This window comes from Anomaloglossus baeobatrachus, chromosome 11, assembly GCF_048569485.1.
Source record: "Anomaloglossus baeobatrachus isolate aAnoBae1 chromosome 11, aAnoBae1.hap1, whole genome shotgun sequence".
Lineage (NCBI taxonomy): Eukaryota > Metazoa > Chordata > Amphibia > Anura > Aromobatidae > Anomaloglossus > Anomaloglossus baeobatrachus.
Window position 1 is genome coordinate 179,283,846 of NC_134363.1, and position 26,577 is coordinate 179,310,422.

At 45.4% G+C, this 26,577-nt stretch overlaps 1 protein-coding gene and 1 long non-coding RNA gene across 2 annotated transcripts in view; one reads left to right on the forward strand and one right to left on the reverse strand.

Annotated features, from left to right (window-relative positions):
* Positions 1–1,898: 1,898 nt before the first annotated feature.
* LOC142256988 (uncharacterized) overlaps positions 1,899–26,577 on the reverse strand; it is a 57,915-nt gene continuing 33,236 nt past the window's right edge. The window contains exons 2-3 of the long non-coding RNA XR_012727586.1: positions 2,619–2,770; positions 1,899–2,129 (exon numbers count right to left, since the gene is read on the reverse strand). This is a non-coding gene — a long non-coding RNA (uncharacterized LOC142256988). The remainder of the gene's footprint in view (positions 2,130–2,618; positions 2,771–26,577) is intronic.
* The window catches only part of LOC142256987 (indolethylamine N-methyltransferase-like), a 49,820-nt gene continuing 28,871 nt past the window's right edge, over positions 5,629–26,577 (forward strand). The window contains exons 1-2 of the mRNA XM_075329025.1: positions 5,629–5,793; positions 10,846–11,053. The gene's annotated coding sequence lies outside the window, so the exon portion shown is untranslated. The remainder of the gene's footprint in view (positions 5,794–10,845; positions 11,054–26,577) is intronic.

The following is a 26,577-nucleotide window of genomic DNA, read 5'->3' on the forward strand; positions in this document are numbered from 1 at the left end:
TTTAGAGTTCATGGTGGCATAAGCCTTGTTGGAAACGGTAGGTAGGGCTAGGCGAACGGTGCCTGTCACGCCAAGATTCGTGGCTCAGCACTTGAGGGTCAGGCGCCGTGCTTCCTTGCTACCATTCCTGTTGTGCTAGAGCAGTCCAGTGGCGTTAACTGGGCTGCAGCTGCTGCGTCACCTGTCCAGTTGTGCCTCCTACGCACACGGACAGAATACCTGTTGCGTTACCTGTCCGAGAGTGCCCTCTATGCACATGGACAGTGTACCTGCTGCGCCACCTGTCCGGTTGTGCCCTCTACGCGCACGGACAGCGCACCCCAGAACCCCTGTGAAGTTAACAGGGTGTTCCTGGATTGGGTGTGTGAACCCTATTATCCTCCTCGGTTTCCCAGTCAAATGCTACTGGTGTGATTACCTGGTCTGACGTGTCCTTTACACACGTGGCCAGTCGAGTGGTGGCCAGAAACGCTAATCGGAGGACCGCTCGGCCTGATGTGTCTTACACACGTGGCCGACAGGGCGCTGTCACAGCGGTCTTCTCAGTCAACGCTAACTGGTTACCATCCGGCCTGACGTGTTCCCTACACACATGGTCGGAGTAGCGTCCGCTCCACCGAAACGCTAACTGGGTTGTCGTCCAGTCTCACGTGTACCTACACACGTGACCAGTTCCCTGGGTTATCTCAGAGCCATCCAGCTCTATAGTCTCCGCCTAACCCACAGGGTACCAGCAGCTCCATTGCCATCTGGAGCACGGTGGGCCTCGACTGGCGATTGGGATATATACCCCCTGGTCCTAATCCGCCGGTCCCCCCGTAACAATACCCTCATACAACCATCTCCACAACAAAGTTCCTCTTGGCAAAGAAGATCAAGGTGCTCAAGAATTGGCCAGCCCAGTCAACAGACATGAACATCATTGAGCATGTGTAAGGTTGGATGAAAGAGGAAGCTTGGAAGACAAAACCAAAGAATCTAGATGAACTCTGGGAGGCATGTAAGACTGCATTTTTTGCTATTCCTGATGACTTCATCAATAAATTGTATGAATCATTGTTGCACCGCTCATGGAAGTCACACAAAATATTAAATGTGGCTCTAATAGTACCACAATTTCATTCACCAATGTTATGTAACATATCTTTGTATTAAGCGGGCTTTACATGCTGCGGCATCGCTAGCCGATGCTAGCGATGGCGAGCATGATAGCACCCGCCCCTATTGTTATGCCGATATTTGGTGATCGCTGCCGCAGCGAAAGTTATCGCTACGGCAGCGTCACACGCACTTACCTGGTCGTCGTCGTCGCTGTGACTGCCGAACAATCCCTCCCTCAAGTGGGAGGGGCGTTCAGCATCACAGCGACGTCACCGCGACGTCACTAAGCCGCCGGCCAATCAAAGCAGAGGGGCGGAGATGAGCGGGACAAACATCTCGCCCACCTCCTTCCTTCCTCATTGCTGGCGTGTGGCAGGTAAGGAGAGGTTCCTCGTTCCTGCGGCGTCACACGTAGCAATGTGTGCTGCCGGAGGGACGAGGATCAACTTCGCACACGCGACAGCAGCGATATTTGAGAATGGACTCCCATGTCAACGAGGAGCGATTTTGGACGTTTTTACAACAATCCAAAATCACTTCTTGGAGTCACACACAACGAGATTGCTACAGCGGCCGGATGTGCGTCACAAAATCCGTGACCCCAACGAGATCGCTGTAGCGATCTCGTAGCGTGTAAAGCCCACTTTAGAATTTAAATATTTGTTTAAATTTCACATTACTTTCTGTGGACGACAAAACTTTTGTCTTGCCAAAATCTGACCTTTCTGTGTTCATTAAATCAATATTTCAGCTTTGCAGCAGCTTTATTTTCATAACCTAAACCAAATTTGGGAGGGTTTAAGCTTTCAAAAGAGTAATTTATAAAACCAATGGATGAATTTAAAGTCAGGTTATAAGCTTTTGTTTACATAACATGGATAAGCAACAGCACTTCTTTCAGGGAGTGTATAGGATTTGACAGTGGGTCAAGTTTAGGTCGCGAACCAAACTTTCTTTTAAAGTCTGGGCAATTCGGACATCCATCATTAGCTGTTGGCTCCACCGGTATGATATAGAGATGACAGAATCTGCTGAGACACAAAAAAGCAAATTGCTCAAATTTAACAGGAAATTTTGATTTGAATTGAAGTTAGTATTTGCAATCTGAATGTTCTTTTAGGTTATGTGCACACATTGTATTTTTGAGGCATATTTTAATGTGTTTTGGGTGCAGTTTGGTCTCGAAATCCATTGCCTATCCTTATGCCAGCATAGTTAATGAGAATTCTGAAGTGTTGTGCACATGTGGCTTTAATTTTCCCTTGCAGATTTAGTCCCAAAAATAATTTTCAGCACATCAATTCCAATTCTTACAGTATTTTTGCCAACGTTTTTCCACCCGAAATCCATGGGAAAAAAACGCAGCAAAAACGAATGTTTTTCTTCCAAGAGATGCAGATTTGGTGCATAAATTCCTGCAACCAAATATATAAACACATAGCCTATTATTTTCTGGGGTCTTCCCAAGTCCCAGAGCATTATTAATGTAAGGAGTAGAAAAGAAATGTAATACTCACATTGCTGCTTTCTTGTGCCACTCCCAAAGCCATCCAGTCTTCAACTTCATCCTTCCTCTACTTTTTTCCAGCGCATTTTGTATTGTTTTGGATCCTTCATTCTGCCCCAGGGCATCCGGCACCGAGCAATCTTCTGATATTATTTAGTCACACTGGTGGTGGAACATGTGAGCTGATAAATGAATATTCATTGTTCTTAACCCTTTCCCCATCCTTCTTCCATTCAGCTAAAAGGTGGCATTTCACCAGATGCCGGATCCAGCACGCATGTAGTACAGTACATTCATTTACATTGGAAGCGCGACACCATGCAGACAAATGCGGTTGTGCATGAAGCACCCAACCACATGGTGTCACGCTTCCACTGTAAATGAATGTACTGTACTACAAACGTGCGGGATCCGGCATCCGGTGAAAAATATTACATTTGGAAGGCTATGTTCTGATGAGTACATGTCCTTTCAAAAATTTCACTGAAGACAAGAACAATTTTAAAAATGTTGACAAGACTAAGTTTCTTAGAACATTTTTAACCCATAACATGAAAGTAAAGTTAATAATAAAACTTTCATTACAAAATAATCAGTTTTATTCAAATTAGTTGATGCAAAAATCAGAACACCACACATCAAAAATTACTACATATAGTACATTGTGTGACCTCCATGATTGACAGCACCAAGTTTTCTAGGCTTGGAAAGAATAAGTTGGTGACATATTACAACATGTAACTTTTCCAATCCTAAAGAATGAGCTCTTTTAAGCCTGGATGCTGCATGGAGAATGATTATAACTTGTACCTTCACAATTCCCTATAGGTGCTCTGTTGGGTTCAGATCGGGAGACACTCAGCCACTAAATCACTTCCACTCTGTTCTCCTTCAGAAATGCAACAGATAAGTATTCTGCATCATTGTCATTTTGGAAAAGTGCACGTCTACCAAGGGCACAGAGCAATAGCAGCATTTTCTCTTTCAAAATAAAGCAGTACATCTGTGAGATCATGATATTGTCAATGACATGTAACCCTTGACATCAGCAGCACTCATGCAGCCCCACATAAGGACACTGTCACCGCCATATTTCACTGTAGGCACTGTAAGTAGTGAGCCCTCTCTATCAGATAACAAATAGTATACCCAAGACAACTAGCACTGAAGGTAGTCAACAAAACAAATTAAAACAATTAGCATTTCAAAATTTTACTCAGAATTTCCATACAGACACCAATGATGGTGAGCCTTCCAGTCCAATGGTTCGCCAAGTTTAACACCCTTACTGGCGTCCCCGCACTATCCTTCCCCTTTTCCATGGTGGGGACTCCAGTACAGTACTGCTCAGCTGTGACTGTTCTGACCTTTGTCCCTGAAGCTTTCTCCCAGGGCCCACACATGCCACACGAGTCTCTTGGGAGTGCTCTTAGGGTACACACTTTTTCTTAAGGGGTCAGCAAGTATTTAAGGCATCCTTCCCTTATGGAAGGTGCCTGGGCAACATGGTCTAATCCTAGAGATGCATTGCTAAGAGTGATGAGTGGCCCCAGACTGTAAAAGTTCGGATCTACACAGTTTCAAACTTCCCAAGTGCCATGCCCAGGCATTGATCTATATGCAGCACTTGGGAAATAAAGAAAGAAAACAAGAATGAAGCAAGTGCTTCAACTTACCGAGGCTCTGGCACAGCTGTACACTGTTCCCATTAGCCGCTCATTCTTCATCTAGGGCTACTGATTATTGCTCATCCATACTCACAGCTTTCCCTGCCCACCAGTAGTAATGGTGTCTCTGATTGGCTGTAGTCAGACACGCCCACAGTCTATGTGACAGCATCTGAATGCAACCAATCACAAGTGTGATCTGAGGGTCACTATCATTGTATCAAGAAATAAATAAATAAAACAATTGGCATAGGGTCCCCCATATTATGATAACCAGCACAGATAAAGCACAAGGCTACAAGCTGCAGATCCCAGCAGAAACTGCATGCATTTTTTTTTAATTATTTAAATAAATAATTTTAAAAAAACTAGCATGCATCCCTCCAATTTTGATACCCAGCCAAGATAAAGCCTGACAGCTGGGGGCTAGTATTTTCAGGCTAGGTATTATTGAGCCACGTGCTTATTGAGCCACCCGCAGCCTAACAATATCAGCCTGCAGCCACCTGGGAATGCTATATCCATTAAATGCGACAAGCCCGGCACTTTACCCAGCTCTTTCCGATTGCCCTATTTTGGTGGCTATCGGGGTAATGAGGGGTTAATAGCAGCCAACAGCTGCCACTAAGCCCTAGATTTGTAATGGAAGGCATCTGTGAGACCCCTCATTCCTAATCTGTATGTGAAAATTGATAACACAAACACTGAAAAAATCCTTTATTTGAAATAAAATACAAAAAAAGAACCTTCTTTCACTACTTTATTAACCCCCAAAACACCCCTACATGAGATCCCAAGATGATTCAGCTCTGCTACATATGAAATTACAGAGTGTGATCATGGAACATGTCTATACGCTGTAACTGCAGGCATAGAATGAGCACAGCAGAAAAGGTTCCCACAGTCCTAAACTAATGTCAGGTGATCTCAGTAAAGTCAGTGACCCCACCACCGGTCACCACTCAGTCTCTGCCTGAAGTAACAGTGTGTGAACATGTTCCATGATCACATGTTATAATTTCAGATGTAGCAGAGCAAAATCATCATGGGACCTTGTGTGGAGAAAAATATATTTGCAGGGGTGTTTTGGGGATTATAAAGTGGCGAAAGAGGGTGCTTTTTTGTCTTCTATTACAAATAAAGGATTTTTTTGTTGTTTGTGTTTATTTAATTTCACTTGCAGGTTAGTAATGGGGGGGATATCAATACAGGACCACATGACTCTATAAATAAAGATAAGAACTTGTGATAGGAAAAGTAAATGTAATGTTTACTAAAGTGTCTTGTAAATTGATACCTGGTGCTACATAAAGACCTCAGGCACCAACGTAGAAGCAGTCACCTCGCCTGTGATACAAGATTAGACGATGGAGTCCAGTCCCTATAAGTTCTACCATGTGGATGGCTTTGATTCCAGGCAACATTTGTAAAGCTATTTTTCAGCTAACCCTGATAGGATCTCTGAAGAGGATACCTTGATATTTCCTATTGAAAATCTTAAAAAAACGTTTACAGAGGGTATGTATCCTAATTGTTCTGTTTAGATGGGTTTAACTAGATACAAATTTTGCAAACTTGATTTATAGTGCTTTAGGAGGTCAGCGGGGGAATGTGCAGTCCCTGTCTCGTACGAGGGAAATAGAGCAAAGATTGGTTTATATCATATGATGAATAGTATAGGATCCCTGGGGTTAGTAATGGAATTGTTTTCCTCTCTGTAATTTTTAGAACTCAGGAATTTATGTTGAAGATGACAAAAATTTAAACAAACAATATCAGTTATTGGTATAATTAATTTTAAATCTACTGTAAGGATATACATTTTCATTTGATACGAGTTTGTCATGCAGACAGACGTCGCTATGATTGTTCAGTTCCTTCTTGAGGATCAGAAATGGAGAAGATGAGATAACTACGCTGCTCATGATAACCAATAGAAGAATCAAAGAGAATCCAAGAGACGGAGATTTCAATGCGGTGTTTTATCTAAAAGTTATTTACAAAGTCATCCAACTTCATTAGGACAAATCACATGTTGTCCTGATTCATGATGCAGAACTCAAATAACTTTGGAACGCGTAGCTAGTAAACCATGTTGGAATGTCCTCAGTCTCCTGGATTCTTCTATTGGTTATCAGCAGCAGTGCAGTTACCCCACTCTTCTCCATTACTGATTTCCACTGAATTTCCATTATGGGCTTGCAGAAGCTGACATTTTGAGCTACTATAGTCGTTGTGTTTCACACAACTTCATCAGGTGAGCAACTTCTTACAACATATTTTGTCATGCTGGGTGTGGAGAGAGACACCCAACAAGTGGACTCCTGGAAATAAGGGAGGCAGAAACACAAAGAGGGGAGTAACCAGGGACATCTGCGATGACCTTGACACTGGGTGGCCCTGCGCTTGCCCTCAAACAACAGGTACCAATAAGGGTAAGAAGGTGTGGCCCACCAACGTGCCCTGTCTCCTAGCCAGACCCTAGGACTAAATCCCACCACCTACCAATCCACGGAGGGAAAAACAGACACAAAATAAAAAGCAAAAAGGGGAAAAAGGAAAAACAATAACTTATCTTGATAGGGAATCTTCAGCATGTACAGCAACAGTAGTCTGAAGCCACAACAAGGAAAAACAACAACTTATCTTGAGAGGTAATCTTCAGAATATACAGCAACAGTAGTCTGAAGCAACATGCACTCCTAAGCAAGCAACTTCTCCAAGTGAAGAGTATAACCCATGCTGGAGTAGTGAGAGGCCCCACATTATAAAGGCCCTTAATTACCAGCTGGAGGAAAGGCTCCTCTAACCTGGCAAGGAAACAGAAAAAAACCTAAATCAAGCCCTTAAAGGGACAGCGTCCATTAACGTCTGGACAATCGCCAAGCCCTTCTGCACCTAGTCCCAGCAGTAACACCTGAAGGTCCAGACACATCTGTGACAATTCATTCATCATCAGATAAGAAGCTATCTTTATATTGTTTCTCCAGCCTCCCTCATAGTTCCTTCTTGAGGACAAGGCCTGTATCTGAGATCTAAACATTACATATAAATTAATTTTCTGCTTTTCTTGAAATATGGTTTTTGAACTCACATCCTCTAGCATGGTAGGCAGCAGCCTTAGCTGTCAACCAGAAGCTGTGTCACTAAAGATAGAGGCATTTTCTCTGACAGCAAATCTATATGCTGTACCTCCAAAAGGTGACAAGGATGGTCTAATATGACCTTTTTCCAATGACTGCTTAATATAGGTTCCCATAGCATCATGTTCAGGAACAGATAGATTGAAAATCCGTCCCTTAGGACATTTGCAACCTAGCACTAATTCAATGGCACAATCACACTTCCTGTGGGGGGCAATGATTCAGAACCAGTCTCATTAAACACCTCAAGGAAATCTGACAAATATTCAGGTACATCGTGTGGCTGAGTAGAAACAGACAACACAGAAAGGTCATTAAGCACACATTGACAACCCCAACTAACCACAGACAAGGATTTCCAATCTAGAACTGGATTATGGGTCTGCAGCCAAGAGAATCCCAGTACCAAAATATCATGCAAGTTGTGTAATACTAAAAATGTACAATCCTCCTGATGAGCTGGCGCCACCTTCCTAGTCATCTGAGTCCAAAACTGGGGTTTATTTTCAGCTAGGGGAGTAGCATCAATGCACCTTAAAGGAATAGGAGTTTGCAAAGGCACCATAGGAAAACCACAATTCTTAGCAAACCCAAAATCCACCGAGTTCAGAGCGCCCACTGAATCACGAAAAGCCATAGCCAAAAATGAGGATAAAAAGCAAAGAGATGGACAAAGGAAATTAAGGCTCCACAGTACCCATAGTAAACAAACAAGCACATCTTTTTTTCCCATTTAGGGCAGGCAGAAATATTGTGAGATGCGTCCACACAATAGAAACACATCTTGTTCTTCCGTCTAAAACCCTGCCGCTCAGCATTAGAGAGAACACTATCACACTGCATAGGCTCCGAAGACTGTTCCGCAAGCAATACATTAGCATGTATCGTTTTGTGCTTGCATAAACGTCTATCAATATGAATGGCTAAAGTCATAGAGGCATCAAGACCAGAAGGGATAGGAAATCTCACCATAATATCCTTCACTGCATCCGCGAGGCCCTTCCGAAAAAGTGCTGCAAGTGCATCATCATTCCATTTGGTAAGGACCACCCACTTTATGAATTTCTGACAAAGAATCTTGATCTTGGATTAAAGCCAACAAGGCCTTCTCAGCTTGATCAATCACATTAGGTTCATCATACAACAATCCCAGGGCCTGAAAAAAGAAATCCATAGTAGCAAGAATCGGATCATCAGGAGCAAAAGAAAAGTCCTAGTCCTGAAGGTCACCGCGCAACAAGGAGATGACAATCCTAACCTGCTGAACGGGACTTCCTGAGGACTTAGGCTTTAAGACAAAAAACAAATTACAATTGTTTTTAGTGTTCAGGGATTTAGACCTATCCCCCGAAAACAATTCAGCAACAGGAATTTTAGGTTCTAAAACAGGTGTCTGTCTAAGATAAGCTGATATGGCCTGAATCTCAGAGGAGAGATGCTCAACACACTCAGCCAACTGTTTAGTATCCATACCAGCAGAGGATCTTCCACCGAACTCAAAAATAAGAGGGGGGGGGGAAATTCCTTCTTTTGAGTTCCTGTTTTTTTTGTAAAGAGCGCCCACATGCAGGAACGGGGAGTCGACCATGTGTCAGAGCATTTTGCCTGTACACGGACATGCTGGAATGATCACCGCGTACCAGAGAGATGCACTGACAGGACCTAGCATGACGTCATAGCCATGTGACCAGTCTGTAGCCAATGAGATAATAGACACGTGACTGGTCACATGCTATTTTGACATCATGATAGGTCCTATCATCAGTGCTGGTTACCGGGAGAACGCAGCGATTATCGGAAGGAAAAGCGGCGGGAGACAGAGTGCAGGACGCGTAACTGGGACCTGTAAGTGTAATGACAATGTTTATTAACTGTATGTGTACATTTATAATGTGTTTTTATGTGTTTGTGTTTGCCTCCCATTGTTTTCAATGGGGTTTGAGAGGTTCGTCGAACGGTTCATCGGGGCCTCCGTTCGACGAACCGAACCAAACTTGAACCTTCAGAGGCTCGCTCATCTCTAATTTTGATACCGATTTGTCATGCGGACAGATGTTGTTATGATAGCTCAGTGCCTTGTTGAAGATCAATCATGGAGAAAGTGTGGGATAACTGGACTGCTGCTGATAACCAATGGAAGAATCAAAGAGAATCCAAGAGATTGAAAAAATTTCACTGCAGTTTTTTACCTCCAAGTTTCAAAGTCATCCGACATCTTCATCAGGACAAACCATTTGTGGTAGCTAGTAAACCACATTTAAATGTCTTTAGTCTCTTGGATTCTTCCCTTGGTTATCAGCACCAGCGCAGTTCCCCCTCTTCTCCACTGGATTTCCATTGTAGGTTTGCAGCAGCTGACATTTTGAGCTACTATAAACGTTGTGTTTCACACAACCTCATCATTTGAGGTTCTTCTCGCAACCTATTATTCTTTATCACCAAAGATGCTATTGTGCTTCATATTATTTTCCCAGCCTTTCTCACAGTTCCTTTTTGAGGAGAAAGCCTGTATCTGTGTTCTATATAAAATTACATAAAAATTAATTTTCTGCTTTATTTGAAGTTTGATTTTTGAACTCACATCCTCTAGCATTGCAGGCAGCAGCCTTAGCTGTATTGCCAATGATAGAAGCATTTTTTCTGACAACATCTCTGCATGCTGTTCTTCCTTATAGGCACCTTGTACTGGTTCATTGAGATACAGCACTATATACAAGTTTTTCTGTATGTACTAAAAAAATAAATATTCACATATAGATGCATACCATTGTGGTTGTGTAGTTTAGTGTCACCCTATAATACACATATTTGGGGAAAAAAATTGCACCATTTAGCTAAGGTTGTGACTTTTTGAAACATGAAAGAAAACAGGTCAAAGACAATAAGCTAAAAAATTCATCCACATATGATGGCTGACAAGAAACATATACTAGAGGACACCCGTAATTGAATAGATCACATATTTGTGTATAAACTATACAGTAAAGAAACACTGAAAATGCTTTTAAATAGGGGCAACAATGGCCCTTTAAGAATTATACTGCTAGCCAAACATATAAAAAGCAGTTCAAGTCATGAAAAGAGAATTGCTGATAGCATATAACAATACCTAGGGCACAAAGCCAATAGCTTGATACCACAGCAACACAAATTTATTAATGCATAGCCTAAATATATAAGGGCACAGTTGGTCCACTATGTGACACTCACATTCCAATATGATGGTGCTCCCCCGCAGCCTCACAGCCTCGACACAACTTTGAAAACTAAAACTTTATCTCATAAAAAGAGAATATATAAAAAGAAAAAAAATCTGCAGTAGATGAACCCACCTATACTTTGCATTGGAAGTAGTGTGTTTATAGGTGACAAATATTGTGATTTTTTCACTTGTATGTATATTTCAATATGTGAATTTTTTTCACAGGTCATATCAAAGGAGACGTCTTGATTGACCTCAGTGCTGGTTCCTTGGTTCATCACCTATTTGCGGCCTGTGACTTTTTCAAGCACATCATAGTCTTGAAGATGAGAGACAGATGCATCATGGAGCTGAAGAGATGGGTGGGCGAACGTACCGGAGCGTTTGATTGGGACCACGTCACAGAACTTCATGTAGACATTGGAGAAAACAGGTGAGGAATTTGGCCAAAAATGTGGAGAAATCCACTGTCATTGTCTGCGCATTAGACAAGATATGACTGCAATTTCAATGCAATATCATTACAATTAGTGATGGACGAACCCGGACTGAAAAAGTCCGGATCCACGTGGTTTCAAATTTACCCGAGTGCCGGACCCGGACCCGATGTTTGATCCAGATTTAGCAGTCGAGAAATTAAAAAAAAAATAAAGAAAATAGGAATGAAGTCAGCGCTTCATACTTACCGAGGCTCCACCGCAGGTGTAAACTGCTCCCGAGTGGCTGTATGCACTGCTTTCCCCTCCCACTGTCCCTCCTGGTGTCTGTGATTGGTTGCAGTCAGACGTGCCTTCAGCCTGTGTGACAGTGTCTGACTGCTTCCACTCACGGCAGTAGCATAGCTATTGGCGTGCGGGGTGGCTTCGCCCCCTTGCATGATTATAGTGGACAGGATACTGGAAGCTGATGAACCAGCACTAACCACTAAGCTCTAATACTATACGATTCAGAATTGACTTTGGGAAAATCATTAACATAATTTTCCCATTTCTTTCAGAGATCTGTTACAGGACAAAGAAGGAAAAGTGAAATCGGCTCTTCAACATTAGAGATGAGCGAACCGGTCGCGGTTCGGCTCGAGGTTGGTTCGCCGAACGGACCTCCCGTTCGAGTTCGGTTCGTCGAACGTTCGACGAACCGAACTCGAACTGCATAGGAAACAATGGCAGGCAATCACAAACACAGAAAAACACCTAGAAAACACCCTCAAAGGTGTCCTAAAGGTGACAAACAACTCAAACACATTGGAAAGTGACAAGGACATATACTCATGCGAAAACAAAACAGCTGGACAAGGAAAAAGAGGAGGACACACAGATATAGGCATGGCACGCCCTTCTAAAATCATGTAAAACACCGCAAGGTGACTCCAAGCGGAGTCTCCCGTTTTTCCAAAAATTGGGCCACACACACACCCACCCCTTCAGTGGTAGCAGTTGTGCCCTAGTTGTACACTTCACAGCTACATTTGCATCAAGCACATTCAAAAATACGCCATTCTTATCCGTCCCCAGGATGACACCGGGGTAGGTAGCAAAGTCTTTGCTGACCCATGACTTGTTCATCTTGGCTTCTTTTAAAAACAATGTAAGCAAGGGTTACTCCAAGCGGAGTCTCCCTTTTTTCCAAAAATTGGGCCACACAGACACCCACCCCATCAGTGGCAGCACTTGGGCCCTAGTTGCAAACAGGATGTTTTGATTTGCATCAAGCACATTCAAAAATACGCCATTCTTATCCGTCCCCATGATGACACCGGGGTAGGTAGCAAAGTATTTCCTGATCCCAGCTCTGTTCATCTTGTCTTCTTTTAAAAACAATGTAAGCAAGGGTTACTCCAAGCGGAGTCTCCCTTTTTTCCAAAAATTGGGCCACACAGACACCCACCCCATCAGTGGCAGCACTTGGGCCCTAGTTGCAAACAGGATGTTTTGATTTGCATCAAGCACATTCCAAAATACGCCATTCTTATCCGTCCCCAGGATGACACCGGGGTACGTAGATAAAGTCTTTCCTGATCCCAGCTCTGTTCATCTTGGCTTCTTTTAAAAACACAGCAAGCAAGGGTTACTCCAAGCGGAGTCTCCCTTTTTTCCAAAAATTGGGCCACACAGACACCCACCCCATCAGTGGCAGCACTTGGGCCCTAGTTGCAAACAGGATGTTTTGATTTGCATCAAGCACATTCAAAAATACGCCATTCTTATCCGTCCCCAGGATGACACCGGGGTAGGTAGCAAAGTCTTTCCTGATCCCAGCTCTGTTCATCTTGGCTTCTTTTAAAAACACATCAAGCAAGGGTTACTCCAAGCGGAGTCTCCCTTTTTTTCCAAAAATTGGGCCACACAGACACCCACCCCATCAGTGGCAGCACTTGGGCCCTAGTTGAAAACAGGATGTTTTGATTTGCATCAAGCACATTCAAAAATACGCCATTCTTATCCGTCCCCAGGATGACACCGGGGTAGGTAGCAAAGTCTTTCCTGATCCCAGCTCTGTTCATCTTGGCTTCTTTTAAAAACACATCAAGCAAGGGTTACTCCAAGCGGAGTCTCCCTTTTTTCCAAAAATTGGGCCACACAGACACCCACCCCATCAGTGGCAGCACTTGGGCCCTAGTTGCAAACAGGATGTTTTGATTTGCATCAAGCACATTCAAAAATACGCCATTCTTATCCGTCCCCAGGATGACACCGGGGTAGGTAGCAAAGTCTTTCCTGATCCCAGCTCTGTTCATCTTGGCTTCTTTTAAAAACACAGCAAGCAAGGGTTACTCCAAGCGGAGTCTCCCTTTTTTTCCAAAAATTGGGCCACACAGACACCCACCCCATCAGTGGCAGCACTTGGGCCCTAGTTGAAAACAGGATGTTTTGATTTGCATCAAGCACATTCAAAAATACGCCATTCTTATCCGTCCCCAGGATGACACCGGGGTAGGTAGCAAAGTATTTCCTGATCCCAGCTCTGTTCATCTTGGCTTCTTTTAAAAACACATCAAGCAAGGGTTACTCCAAGCGGAGTCTCCCTTTTTTTCCAAAAATTGGGCCCCACACACCCACCCATTCAGTGGCAGCAGTTGTGCCCCAGTTGTACACTTCACAGCTAGATTTGCATCAAGCACATTCCAAAATACGCCATTCTTATCCGTCCCCAGGATGACACCGGGGTAGGTAGATAAAGTCTTTCCTGATCCCAGCTCTGTTCATCTTGGCTTCTTTTAAAAACACAGCAAGCAAGGGTTACTCCAAGCGGAGTCTCCCTTTTTTTCCAAAAATTGGGCCACACAGACACCCACCCCATCAGTGGCAGCACTTGGGCCCTAGTTGCAAACAGGATGTTTTGATTTGCATCAAGCACATTCAAAAATACGCCATTCTTATCCGTCCCCAGGATGACACCGGGGTAGGTAGCAAAGTATTTCCTGATCCCAGCTCTGTTCATCTTGTCTTCTTTTAAAAACAATGTAAGCAAGGGTTACTCCAAGCGGAGTCTCCCTTTTTTCCAAAAATTGGGCCACACAGACACCCACCCCATCAGTGGCAGCACTTGGGCCCTAGTTGCAAACAGGATGTTTTGATTTGCATCAAGCACATTCCAAAATACGCCATTCTTATCCGTCCCCAGGATGACACCGGGGTAGGTAGCAAAGTATTTCCTGATCCCAGCTCTGTTCATCTTGGCTTCTTTTAAAAACACAGCAAGCAAGGGTTACTCCAAGCGGAGTCTCCCTTTTTTCCAAAAATTGGGCCACACAGACACCCACCCCATCAGTGGCAGCACTTGGGCCCTAGTTGCAAACAGGATGTTTTGATTTGCATCAAGCACATTCAAAAATACGCCATTCTTATCCGTCCCCAGGATGACACCGGGGTAGGTAGCAAAGTCTTTCCTGATCCCAGCTCTGTTCATCTTGGCTTCTTTTAAAAACACAGCAAGCAAGGGTTACTCCAAGCGGAGTCTCCCTTTTTTTCCAAAAATTGGGCCACACAGACACCCACCCCATCAGTGGCAGCACTTGGGCCCTAGTTGAAAACAGGATGTTTTGATTTGCATCAAGCACATTCCAAAATACGCCATTCTTATCCGTCCCCAGGATGACACCGGGGTAGGTAGCAAAGTATTTCCTGATCCCAGCTCTGTTCATCTTGTCTTCTTTTAAAAACAATGTAAGCAAGGGTTACTCCAAGCGGAGTCTCCCTTTTTTCCAAAAATTGGGCCACACAGACACCCACCCCATCAGTGGCAGCACTTGGGCCCTAGTTGAAAACAGGATGTTTTGATTTGCATCAAGCACATTCAAAAATACGCCATTCTTATCCGTCCCCAGGATGACACCGGGGTAGGTAGCAAAGTCTTTCCTGATCCCAGCTCTGTTCATCTTGGCTTCTTTTAAAAACACATCAAGCAAGGGTTACTCCAAGCGGAGTCTCCCTTTTTTCCAAAAATTGGGCCACACAGACACCCACCCCATCAGTGGCAGCACTTGGGCCCTAGTTGCAAACAGGATGTTTTGATTTGCATCAAGCACATTCAAAAATACGCCATTCTTATCCGTCCACAGGATGACACCGGGGTAGGTAGCAAAGTCTTTCCTGATCCCAGCTCTGTTCATCTTGGCTTCTTTTAAAAACACAGCAAGCAAGGGTTACTCCAAGCGGAGTCTCCCTTTTTTTCCAAAAATTGGGCCACACAGACACCCACCCCATCAGTGGCAGCACTTGGGCCCTAGTTGAAAACAGGATGTTTTGATTTGCATCAAGCACATTCAAAAATACGCCATTCTTATCCGTCCCCAGGATGACACCGGGGTAGGTAGCAAAGTATTTCCTGATCCCAGCTCTGTTCATCTTGGCTTCTTTTAAAAACACATCAAGCAAGGGTTACTCCAAGCGGAGTCTCCCTTTTTTCCAAAAATTGGGCCACACAGACACCCACCCCATCAGTGGCAGCACTTGGGCCCTAGTTGCAAACAGGATGTTTTGATTTGCATCAAGCACATTCAAAAATACGCCATTCTTATCCGTCCACAGGATGACACCGGGGTAGGTAGCAAAGTATTTCCTGATCCCAGCTCTGTTCATCTTGGCTTCTTTTAAAAACACAGCAAGCAAGGGTTACTCCAAGCGGAGTCTCCCTTTTTTTCCCAAAATTGGGCCCCACACACCCACCCATTCAGTGGCAGCAGTTGTGCCCCAGTTGTACACTTCACAGCTAGATTTGCATCAAGCACATTCCAAAATACGCCATTCTTATCCGTCCCCAGGATGACACCGGGGTAGGTAGATAAAGTCTTTCCTGATCCCAGCTATGTTCATCTTGGCTTCTTTTAAAAACACATCAAGCAAGGGTTACTCCAAGCGGAGTCTCCCTTTTTTTCCAAAAATTGGGCCCCACACACCCACCCATTCAGTGGCAGCAGTTGTGCCCCAGTTGTACACTTCACAGCTAGATTTGCATCAAGCACATTCCAAAATACGCCATTCTTATCCATCCCCAGGATGACACCGGGGTAGGTAGCAAAGTCTTTGCTGACCCATGACTTGTTCATCTTGGCTTCTTTTAAAAACAATGTAAGCAAGGGTTACTCCAAGCGGAGTCTCCCTTTTTTCCAAAAATTGGGCCACACAGACACCCACCCCATCAGTGGCAGCACTTGGGCCCTAGTTGCAAACAGGATGTTTTGATTTGCATCAAGCACATTCAAAAATACGCCATTCTTATCCGTCCACAGGATGACACCGGGGTAGGTAGCAAAGTATTTCCTGATCCCAGCTCTGTTCATCTTGGCTTCTTTTAAAAACACAGCAAGCAAGGGTTACTCCAAGCGGAGTCTCCCTTTTTTTCCCAAAATTGGGCCCCACACACCCACCCATTCAGTGGCAGCAGTTGTGCCCCAGTTGTACACTTCACAGCTACATTTGCATCAAGCACATTCAAAAATACGCCATTCTTATCCGTCCCCAGGATGACACCGGGGTAGGTAGCAAAGTCTTTCCTGATCCCAGCTCTGTTCATCTTGGCTTCTTTTAAAAACAATGTAAGCAAGGGTTACTCCAAGCGGAGTCTCCCTTTTTTCCAAAAATTGGGCCACACAGACACCCACCCCATCAGTGGCAGCACTTGGGCCCTAGTTGAAAACAGGATGTTTTGATTTGCATCAAGCACATTCAAAAATACGCCATTCTTATCCGTCCCCAGGATGACACCGGGGTAGGTAGCAAAGTATTTCCTGATCCCAGCTCTGTTCATCTTGTCTTCTTTTAAAAACAATGTAAGCAAGGGTTACTCCAAGCGGAGTCTCCCTTTTTTCCAAAAATTGGGCCACACAGACACCCACCCCATCAGTGGCAGCACTTGGGCCCTAGTTGCAAACAGGATGTTTTGATTTGCATCAAGCACATTCCAAATCCACAAGCATTTACTCTCCCCAGGATGACACAGGGGTAGTAAATTCCTTCTGGATCCATGACTTGTTCATTTTGATGAACGTCAGTCTGTCCACATTGTCACTGGACAGACGCGTGCGCTTATCTGTCAGCACACACCCAGCAGCACTGAATACACGTTCAGAGACAACGCTGGCAGCTGGACACGACAAAATCTCCAAGGCGTAACTGGAGAGCTCTGGCCATTTTTCTATGTTTGAAGCCCAAAAGGAGCAAGGCTCCAGTTGCACAGTCATGGCATCGATGTTCATTTGGAGATACTCCTGTATCATCCTCTCCAGCCGTTGAGTATGTGTCAGACTTGTTGTCTCTGGTGGCCTTGCAAAAGAGGGTCTAAAAAAATTATGAAAAGATTCCATAAAATTGCTGTTACCGGCACCAGATACGGTCCTACTGGTACGGGTAGACTGGTGAAGATGACGAGACCGTCCCATGTTTGTCAAGTTACAACTGGGAGATTCCCTCCCTGCACCTGCACGGTTGTTTGGTGGAAAAGCCGAGCTAAGATCGAGTAACAGCTTCTGCTGATACTCCTGCATACGTGCGTCCCTTTCTATGGCTGGAATTATGTCACAAAATTTGGACTTGTACCGGGGATCTAATAGTGTGGCAATCCAGTAGTCATCATCACTTCTAATTTTGACAATACGACTGTCATGTTGGAGGTAGTGCAACAAGAAGGCACTCATGTGTCTTGCGCAGCCATGCGGACCAAGTCCACGCTGTGTTTGTGGCATAGAGGTGCTACCCGTTCTTTCTTCCTCTGACATCTCCCCCCAACCTCTTTCAACTGAAATTTGACCAAGGTCTCCCTCATCCGCTGAGTCTTCCATGTCCATGGACAGTTCGTCCTCCATTTCTTCATGTTCTCCTGCACCTTGCTCAACATTTCGCCTGCGACTATGCGCCCTTGTCGATCCCTGTTCCCCATGGTCCCATGCCTGCTGCGTTGGTGATGATGAACGTCTGGACCTTGGTGATGTTGTTGTCCCTTGCGCATATGAATCCTCCTGTAGTTCCTCCCCTTCATGTTGTCCCACCCCCTGACTCCGAATAGTGTTTAGCGTGTGCTCCAGCATGTAAATGACTGGAATCGTCATGCTGATAATGGCATTGTCAGAGCTAAACATATTCGTCGCCATGTCGAAACTGTGCAGAAGGGTGCATAGGTCCTTGATCTGAGACCACTCCATCAGGGTGATCTGCCCCACCTCTGCATCTCGTTGGCCCAGGCTATACGTCATGACGTATTGCACCAGGGCTCTGCGGTGCTGCCACAGTCGCTGTAACATGTGGAGAGTTGAATTCCAGCGTGTCGCCACATCGCATTTCAGGCGATGAACCGGCAGGCCGAAAGACTTCTGGAGCGATGCAAGTCGCTCAGCTGCGGCGCTTGAACGCCGGAAGTGAGCAGACAGTTTTCGTGCCCTGTTCAGAAGGCCATCTAGGCCGGGATAGTGTGTTAAAAATTGCTGCACGACAAGGTTCAACACGTGAGCCATACAAGGTACGTGTGTCACCTTGCCCAGGCGAAGGGCCGCACCCAGGTTTGCAGCATTGTCGCACACGGCCTTACCAGGCTGCAGGTTGAGTGGAGACAACCATTTATTAAACTCGGACCGCAGAGCTGACCACAACTCCTCAGCTGTGTGACTCTTATTACCAAGACATGTCAAGCTAAAGACCGCCTGATGCCGTTGCGCTCGGCTGCCAGCATAGTAATGAGGCGTGTGTGATTCCTTCTGCGCAGTGAGAACGCTGGTGGCCTGACCAGGCAGGCTTGGGGCGGAGGTGGAGGACCCAGATGAGGTGGAGGATGCAGAAGCTGTGGCGGAACTTGGACAGACAGAGGATTGACACACAAGTCGTGGGGACGGCAAGACTTGTGCAGCAGACCCTTCACCATCTATCACCATAGTTACCCAGTGCCCAGTCAGCGACATGTAACGTCCCTGTCCATGCTTACTGGTCCAAGTATCGGTGGTGAAATGCACCCGTTGACACACAGAGTTTCTCAAGGAAGCGGTGATGTTGTGTGCGACATGCTGGTGTAGCGCGGGCACACCTTTCTTAGAGAAGTAGTGGCGACTAGGCATCTGGTACTGGGGCACAGCGACAGACATAAGCTCTCTAAAATCATGTGTGTTCACTAGGCGGAAAGGCAGCATTTCGGTAGCCAACAGCTTACAGAGGGATAGAGTCAACCTCTTAGCTTTGTCATGGGTCGGAGGAAGTGGCCTTTTATTTGACCACATCTGAGGGACAGAGATCTGGCTGCTGTGTGTAGACGGTGTTGAGTAGGGTGTCCCTGGAAAAATGCAGGTTTGTGAGGAAAGTTCAGGCGGAGACATGATGTTGCCTTCATCCAACGTTGGTGCTATCGATGTCTGAGAGAGCTGTACACACTCACTTGTTTCCCCTTCCAAACCAACTGACGACCTTACAAGCAAACTGCCTGTTGCGGTTACAGTGGTGGAAGTTTTGCGTGGAAAAACAGGTGTGACAGCTGTCCCCACAGTCCTAGAAGATGAAGAGCGCGCGGATGCACTGGAAGGGGCGGGCGGTGGATGGTTCGCTCCGCTAGCCGGCATTGCAGCACGGTGAGCTTCCCACCGGGACTTATGATATTTATTCATGTGACGATTCATGGAAGAAGTTGTCAAACTGCTGAGGTTTTGACCTCTACTAACAGAATCATGACAAATGTTACATATCACATGAGTTGGGCGATCTTTTTCGATGTGAAAAAAGGCCCAGGCTAGGCAAGGCTTAGAGGCCATGCGACCTGTTGATCCACCCTGAATAATGCTCATAGGCAGAGTGGTGGCTGAGGATGCAGTTGTAGACGTGCTACCAGTGCTCCGACTCTGTCCAGGAAGGCGCAAGGTAACTTCGTCGTCGGTTGCATCCTCCTCCACCGCCTCTGTTGACCTCCTCGAGTGCCTGACTGGGGGTTGACAGTAGGTGGGATCTAGAACGTCATCATCAATTGTTGTGTTTGCACTCCCCTCCCCCTCAGACCGAGCCTCTTCTTGCCCTGACCGAATATTTAAGTTGTCATCCCAATCGGGTATCTGAGTCTCATCTTCATCAGTATGTTCCTCATTGTCTATAACCACAGGTGTTACAGTTTGTGACAAAGGGTCAACATTATGCTCAGAAACTTGGTCCTCACGGCCTGAATCTGAGTCACAAAGGTTCTGGGCATCACTGCAGACCATTTCCTGTTCTGTACTCACTGTAGCTTGGGAGCAGACCTCTGATTCCCAGGCTATAGTGTGACTGAACAGCTCTGCAGACTCAGCCATCTCAGTTCCACCATACTGTGCAGGGCTGATGGAGACTTCAGAGCTGGGAGAAATCAAGTGTGATTGGGATGACAACTCAGAGGAATGGTGTTTTTTGGATGCGGTACTTGAAGTGGCTGAGAGGGCACTTGTTGGACCACTTGAGATCCATTCAAGCATTTTCCTTTTTTGCCCATCATCTACCTTTGTTCCTCTTGTTCGTGTCCGTAATAAAGGGAGCACATCGGATTGTCCACAATAAGTAGTAGACATCTTACTTTTGCTAGTAGATGGTCTATCTTCAGCAGATGATAATGGAGCTTTGCCACCTTCCCCACTGACAAAACCTTTTTTGCCTTTTCCACCACGCCTCTTCCCCTTTCCACCAGCATCTGTCATTTTGCCACTCATGTTGATTGCGACAAGATTGTGGACTGAAAATGTGGTAGTAAAAATTGAGAGGTGGTGAAGATTGCAGTGGTGGTCTAGCTTTATTAACAGCAGAATAATAAAGAATAAATATCCCTGACAATGTAACTTAGTTATAATGAGTTGGAGTGTGCAACGCAGGCAGACGTGCTGCAAATGTCTTTGCACTAGTGGGACTATAGCAAAGTCCAATAGCCACGTATAGGATGCCACTAGGTACACTGAGTGTGTGCTAGTATAATGGCTTAGTTATAATTAGTTGGAGTGTGCAACGCAGGCAGATGCGTTCTGCAAATGTCTTGGCACTAGTGGGACTAAAGCAAAGTCCAATAGCCACGTATAGGATGCCACTAGGTACACTGAGTGTGTGCTAGTATAATGGCTTAGTTATAATTAGTTGGAGTGTGCAACGCAGGCAGACGTGCTGCAAATGTCTTTGCACTAGTGGGACTATAGCAAAGTCCAATAGCCACGTATAGGATGCCACTAGGTACACTGAGTGTGTGCTAGTATAATGGCTTAGTTATAATTAGTTGGAGTGTGCAACGCAGGCAGATGCGCTCTGCAAATGTCTTGGCACTAGTGGGACTATAGCAAAGTCCAATAGCCACGTATAGGATGCCACTAGGTACACTGAGTGTGTGCTAGTATAATGGCTTAGTTATAATTAGTTGGAGTGTGCAACGCAGGCAGACGTGCTGCAAATGTCTTGGCACTAGTGGGACTATAGCAAAGTCCAATAGCCACGTATAGGATGCCACTAGGTACACTGAGTGTTTGCTAGTATAATGGCTTAGTTATAATTAGTTGGAGTGTGCAACGCAGGCAGACGTGCTGCAAATGTCTTGGCACTAGTGGGACTATAGCAAAGTCCAATAGCCACGTATAGGATGCCACTAGGTACACTGAGTGTGTGCTAGTATAATGGCTTAGTTATAATTAGTTGGAGTGTGCAACGCAGGCAGACGTGCTGCAAATGTCTTGGCACTAGTGGGACTATAGCAAAGTCCAATAGCCACGTATAGGATGCCACTAGGTACACTGAGTGTGTGCTAGTATAATGGCTTAGTTATAATTAGTTGGAGTGTGCAACGCAGGCAGATGCGCTCTGCAAATGTCTTGGCACTAGTGGGACTATAGCAAAGTCCAATAGCCACGTATAGGATGCCACTAGGTACACTGAGTGTGTGCTAGTATAATGGCTTAGTTATAATTAGTTGGAGTGTGCAACGCAGGCAGATGCGTTCTGCAAATGTCTTGGCACTAGTGGGACTAAAGCAAAGTCCAATAGCCACGTATAGGATGCCACTAGGTACACTGAGTGTGTGCAAGTATAATGGCTTAGTTATAATTAGTTGGAGTGTGCAACGCAGGCAGACGTGCTGCAAATGTCTTTGCACTAGTGGGACTATAGCAAAGTCCAATAGCCACGTATAGGATGCCACTAGGTACACTGAGTGTGTGCTAGTATAATGGCTTAGTTATAATTAGTTGGAGTGTGCAACGCAGGCAGATGCGCTCTGCAAATGTCTTGGCACTAGTGGGACTATAGCAAAGTCCAATAGCCACGTATAGGATGCCACTAGGTACACTGAGTGTGTGCTAGTATAATGGCTTAGTTATAATTAGTTGGAGTGTGCAACGCAGGCAGACGTGCTGCAAATGTCTTGGCACTAGTGGGACTATAGCAAAGTCCAATAGCCACGTATAGGATGCCACTAGGTACACTGAGTGTTTGCTAGTATAATGGCTTAGTTATAATTAGTTGGAGTGTGCAACGCAGGCAGACGTGCTGCAAATGTCTTGGCACTAGTGGGACTATAGCAAAGTCCAATAGCCACGTATAGGATGCCACTAGGTACACTGAGTGTGTGCTAGTATAATGGCTTAGTTATAATTAGTTGGAGTGTGCAACGCAGGCAGACGTGCTGCAAATGTCTTGGCACTAGTGGGACTATAGCAAAGTCCAATAGCCACGTATAGGATGCCACTAGGTACACTGAGTGTGTGCTAGTATAATGGCTTAGTTATAATTAGTTGGAGTGTGCAACGCAGGCAGATGCGCTCTGCAAATGTCTTGGCACTAGTGGGACTATAGCAAAGTCCAATAGCCACGTATAGGATGCCACTAGGTACACTGAGTGTGTGCTAGTATAATGGCTTAGTTATAATTAGTTGGAGTGTGCAACGCAGGCAGACGTGCTGCAAATGTCTTGGCACTAGTGGGACTATAGGAAAGTCCAATAGCCACGTATAGGATGCCACTAGGTACACTGAGTGTTTGCTAGTATAATGGCTTAGTTATAATTAGTTGGAGTGTGCAACGCAGGCAGACGTGCTGCAAATGTCTTTGCACTAGTGGGACTATAGCAAAGTCCAATAGCCACGTATAGGATGCCACTAGGTACACTGAGTGTGTGCTAGTATAATGGCTTAGTTATAATTAGTTAGAGTGTGCAACGCAGGCAGATGCGCTCTGCAAATGTCTTGGCACTAGTGGGACTATAGCAAAGTCCAATAGCCACGTATAGGATGCCACTAGGTACACTGAGTGTGTGCTAGTATAATGGCTTAGTTATAATTAGAGATGAGCGAACCGGTCCCGGTTCGGCTCGAGGCCGGTTCGCCGAACGGGGGTCCCGTTCGAGTTCGGTTCGTCGAACGTTCGACGAACCGAACTCGAACGTATAGGCTAGAATGGGAGGCAATCACAAACACATAAAAATGCATTATAAATGTACACAAACAGTTAATAAACATTGCCATAACACTTACCGGTCCTCGCGATCCCTTCTGCACTCTGTCTCCTGCCGCTATTCCATCCGATGATCGCTGAATCCTCCCGGTGACCTGCACTGCCAGCAGAGAAGCAGGACCTATCGTGACGTCAAAATAGCCATGTGACCAGTCACGTGGCTATTATCTCATTGGCTACAGACTGGTCACATGACTATGACACGTCATGTAGGACCTGCGAGTGCATCTCTCCGGTACACGGTGCACATATGTGTATCGTCGTGTACCGGCGACATGCTCTAGCACACGGTCGACTCCCCGTTCCGTTAGGGACCGGCTGACACAGCCGGTCATTAACGGAGATCACCGTTGCCATAGCAACGCAGTTAGCGGTGACGTCACCGCTAACCGCGGCTCCGGGAGCACCGTTGCTATGGTAACGCGTCTGTCAGCGTTACCGCTGTTACCGCTAGCAGCCAGCAGTGATCACTCACGGAGTGAAGGCTGCACGCTGCTTCCCGATTGTAGTGAGCATTGTAGTTAGGATGGAGGTTCCCCAGCCCCAAGTGATGCCCCTCACTACAATCGTCACTACTACTACACTAGAAAGAAAGAAGACAGAAGAGCAGGATCGTGGAGGGCTGACAGGGGGTAATAAAGATGGAGTCTCTAATGTGTCTGTGTATTTATTTCTATTAAAGTATTTTTTCTCTGTGTGGTGTCTTTTTTTAACCCTTTATTGGAGATTCTTAATGGCCGGGTCAAACGTGCCTGACATTAAGAATCTCTGGCTTAATACTGGCTGGTAAAACAAAGCCAGTATTAACTCATGATTACCCAACAAGCCACCCGGCTCCAGGGCTGTTGGAAGAGTTGGATACAGCGCCAGATGATGGCGCTTCTATGAGAGCGCCATTTTCTGGGACGGCTGCGGACTGAAATCCGCAGCAGAGGCGCCCACAAACCTCGGGCTAACCTGTGCTGCGGATTCCAATCCCCAGCTGCCTAGTTGTACCCGGCTGGACACAAAAATAGGGCGAAGCCCACGTCATTTGTTTTTTAATTATTTCATGAAATAAGTGAAATAATTAAAAAAAACGGGCTTCCCTATATTTTTGGTTCCCAGCCGGGTACAAATAGGCAACTGGGGGTTGGAGGCAGCCCGTGGCTGCCAGCTGTACCTGGCTAGCATACAAAAATATGGCGAAGCCCACGTCATTTTTTTGGTGGGCAAAAAACTTCTGCATGCAGTCCTGGATGGAGTATGCTGAGCCTTGTAGTTTTGCAGCTGCTGTCTGCTCTTCTCCATACAGACAGACAGCAGCTGCAGAACTACAAGGCTCAGCATACTCCATCCAGGACTGTATGCAGAAGTTTTTTGCCCCCTGAAAAAATTATGTGGCTTCGCCATATTTTTGTATGCTAGCCAGGTACAGCAGGCAGGTACGGCTGCCCCCAACCCCCAGTTGCCTATTTGTACCCGGCTGGGAACCAAAAATAAAGGGAAGCCCTTTTTTTATTATTTCATGAATTTCATGAAATAATTAGAAAACAAATGACGTAGGCTTTGCCCCATTTTTGTGTCCAGCCAGGTACAACTAGGCAGCTGGGATTGGAATCCGCACCACCGGTTGGCCTGAGCTTTCTGGGCCCCACTGCTGCGAATTGCAGTCTGCAGCCACCTCAGAAAATGGCATTTTCATAGAAGCGCCATCTTCTGGCGCTGTATCCAACTCTTCCAGCACCTGCCTGCTATACCTGGCTAGCATACAAAAATATGGCGAAGCTCACGTCCTTTTTTTGTAGCTTTTTGGCAAAAAAAAAAAAAAATGCTTCCCTGGATTTTCCATTGCCAGTGAAGGTAACACCAAGCAGTGGGGGTTAGCAGCCAGTAGCTGCTTGGATTACCCTTAGCTAGCAATACAAAAAATGCAGTGGGAGCTAACATATATTTTTTTTAATTATTTATTTAAATAACTAAAAATAAAATGGGCTTCCCTGTATTTTGATTGCTGGACATCACAGTGCTGTAAAAATAAATCTTTAAAAAAATGACGTAGCGCTCCGCGGTATTTTTGATTCTCAGCGCAGATAAAGCAGACAGCTATGGGTTGCCACCCCCATCTGCCTGCCGTTACCTTGGTTGGCAATCAAAATACAGGGAAGCCCATTAATTTTTTCTATTTAAAAAATAGTTAAAAAAAAAAAATTACGTTGGGTCCCCCCATTTTTGATAGCCAGCTAGGGTAAAGCAGACGGCTGTAGCCTGAAAACCACAGCTGGCAGCTTTACCGTGGTTGGGGATCCAATGTGGAGGTCCCCTCAGGCTCTTTTTTATAATTATTTTATAAATATTAATAATTACACAATAAAAGTAGGGGACCCCCCAAATTGGATCACCAGCCAAGGTAAAGCGGACAGCTGTGGTCTGGTATTCTCAGGGTGGGAAGGTCCATAGTTATTGGGCCTTCACAGCCTAAAAATAGCAGGCCGCAGGCACCCCAGACGTGGCGCATCCACTAGATGCGCCAATCCTGGCGCTTCACCCCAGCTCATCCCGTGCCCTGGTGCAGTGGCAAACGGGGTAATAAATCGGGTTGATACTAGCTGTAAAGTCACCTGAGATCAAGCCCAGCAGTTTGTGATGTCATGGCGTCTATTAGATACCCAACATCATAAACTGTCAGTACTAACAAAAACAAAAAATCGACAAAAGAAATTTATTTGAAAAAACAGTCCCCAAAACATTTCCTCTTTCACCAATTTATTGTAAGAAAAAAAATAAAGGGGTCCCACGACGACTCTGGACCGTCTAGAATATGGGGGGGAGACACTCAGGGAACGTATCCCCCATTTTCTAGGAGTGCGGACCCTTCATGTGAGGAGTGTGGGTGCAATGAATCTGCACTCACTCTCCCCGGGTCCACAGCAGCAGAGTCCATGTCGTAATGGTTGCTACCAAAGCTGCAATGCCCTGCTCATGAGGTAAGGGCATGCCTAATCAGGAGAACTACTGTAGAGGAAGCTCTGCTCACTGGTATATAGGTGCTCAGAGGTAA